Here is a 2,666-nt window from a genome sequence, read left to right as displayed (position 1 = left end):
TTGGATCTGGAAAAAAGACACTTACGGATAAACCCTAATTCTTAAATGAAATCCCCAATGTTCTGAAAATCGGATCGGATCGGCCAGTCGAACCGGTTCAACCGGTTCAATCGAGAACCGACAAAAAAAACAGTCCAGTCCAATGTGTAAATCCGCAAAATTAAAAACCGCTTAAGAACCGTTGAACCGGCCGGTTACCGACGGGTCGGACCGAACCGGAACTCGGCCGGTTTACAGAAAACGACGTCGTTTCCTTCCTTGAAAGGCAGAAAGCACGCGTTATCCCCCATTCCCCCTTCTCCAACTCCTTCCTTAGCAAATTGCCCTAGCCTCCACCAAAGAAAGCAAACCCTAGCCTCCACCAATAGTTGTCGCCGTCTGTCGGAGTGAGAGACTGCTGCCGCCGTCCATCGCATTCAAGAACTTCTGTCTTCGTGCTCTCGGGCCTCTCGCCGGATCCTCCACGTTGGGTGCTCGCATCTTGCCGTTCTCCTCTGTGCTCGGCTGCTCGCGCCTCCCTCCGCCAGTGAGTGCTCGAGCTGTGCGTGTTGGTTGCTGCTCATCGTCCGTGGTTGTCTCTGCTCGATTCTGCCTCCCAGTCTCACTCGAGTCTTGTCTCAGTCACTGGCATCTCGTGGTTCGTCTGTCTCGTTGCCGGCGGCAGAAGCAACTCGTGGGGTTGTCTCTTGCTTCGTCGCCTTCCGTGGGGTGGTCGCCGACTCGCCGTCGACCGTTGGTGAGTCCCTGCACCATCCTTCCCTGTTCTCTCTTTTTCAGATTTCCCTTCTCCCTGTATTTTTGCATGTTGCTGAATTGCTAATCAAATTTGCCTTGTTGCTAATCTAAATGTTACTGTAAATTGGGACTTTACTTGTATTTGTTAAATTTGTTGCTGTAACTTGAATTTGTGGCTGAATTTGTTGCTGCCTAGTCACAGAATCAGAACAGAATACTTAGTTAGTGCTTTGTTGATTGGCTTTGCTCACTGATTGTTGCTGAATTGCTAATCAAATTTGCCTTGTTGCTAATCTAAATGTTACTGTAAATTGGGACTTTACTTGGATTTGTTAAATTTGTTGCTGTAACTTGAATTTGTGGCTGAATTTGTTGCTTGAATCAGAACAGAATACTTAGTTAGTGCTTGGTTGATTGGCTTTGCTCACTGATTGTATTTGATGATAAATTTTAAATTGATAACTTTTAAATTTTAAATTTGCACTGCCTGTTACTGATTCACTGTTCCTTCAGTACTTTTTGTTGTTAATCATTGTGATGAGCTTTATTAAAATTGGGTTGAAAACTGTTGAATCTTTTTTCATTTTTCATTGTTCTTAACTTCTGTTCTTATTAAAAAACTTGCTATTGGTAATCTTTTGATTTATTATATGCTTCATGTTTTTAATTTCACTCTGCTTCTAGGCTTTGAAATCAGTTTATGATAACTGTGATGCAATTATTTAGTTGGATATCGGATGTAATTATTGAGTTCAAGAGATTGAGTTTTTGATTTGCAAGGTGATTTTTGGTTGATTTTTTATTTAATTTGATAATGGTGTTTATGATTGGGGTTATTTCAATGCATATTTGTATCTGTGTTATTAGTCAAAGTCATTCAAGGCCATGCAAATTTATTCAATGTAGTTAAGCATTACTTGCCTAGTCCAGTATGTATGCTCTCTGGTTCCCTAGAGTAAACATTTTGTGAATTCATGAATATTATAATGTTTCTTGGAGACAAATTCACAGGGGGAGCATTGTATAATCTCATGTTAACAACAGAGACAAAAATTCACCTCACTACACTACATAATCATGCATCTAAGCTCATATCTATTTCCAGTTAGTTTGTAGTTTTGTACTATACGTGATTTGTAGTTTTGTACATATCATCGTAAAAGAAAAAATAACATTGGTTACAATTGTTTGCTGAAAATGTGAACTTAAGTCGTGAAAGTTGTTTGTATAATGTGAGATCTCAATGAATAAGTAGCTTTGCATTGTATTCAATGATTATGTTGTCTGAATGATAGTGTTGTCATGAGACAAAAAATAGGATGAGTTATATTTTAGGATGTTTATTTATAATTTATTTATTATTTTATTTTAAAATGATTTTTTCGGTTGAACCACGGTTAGACCGGTTGGACCAATAAACCAATGAACCAGTAACTAGAACGGTTCGATGACCGGTCCGGTTCTCAGAACCTTGGAAATCCCTTCTCACTCTCCTAGCAGTGCGAAGTTCTCCAGCCTCTTTTCCTTCCGGTCGCCGTCGTCGCCTCCTTACCGTGGTGACATCCAGTGGCTTCATTTCCGTTAGGTCCTCTACTCCTCTTTGATCCCTTGCTGTGTTGTTGGTTTTTCTTATTTGTGCTGAGTTGTTCGGTTTTTGTGATTTTTTTCTTACTTTTTATTTTTATTTTTTTGGTGATGGATTCTGCATCTGGTTTTGTTTTATAATCCTTAATTTTATGCCTTTTGCTATTTTAGCATGCATGATTATGTGTGTTTCCCTTGTTTATGTCATGATGATTAGTGATTTAATATTAGTTCTTAAAATATTTGTATCCCCCTGTTGTAGTTTTAATTGAATGAAGCGCTTCAGAATGTAACAATCGATGTGGCATGAGCTGAAACAGTGTTCTCCAATTGAATTTCTTTTTTTT

The 2,666-nt window shown here is 39.0% G+C and overlaps 1 protein-coding gene across 1 annotated transcript in view; it reads left to right on the top strand.

Annotated features, from left to right (window-relative positions):
* LOC107608924 (adenylate kinase isoenzyme 6 homolog) overlaps window positions 293-2,666 on the top strand; it is a gene marked incomplete in the record, with an annotated part of 4,543 nt that continues 2,169 nt past the window's right edge. Inside the window, 1 exon segment of the mRNA XM_016310710.2 lies at window positions 293-736.

The sequence above is a fragment of the Arachis ipaensis genome, chromosome B07 (genome assembly GCF_000816755.2).
Source record: "Arachis ipaensis cultivar K30076 chromosome B07, Araip1.1, whole genome shotgun sequence".
Classification (NCBI taxonomy): domain Eukaryota; kingdom Viridiplantae; phylum Streptophyta; class Magnoliopsida; order Fabales; family Fabaceae; genus Arachis; species Arachis ipaensis.
Note: the sequence above shows the minus strand (reverse complement) of the source record. Positions and strands in the feature narration are given on the sequence as shown.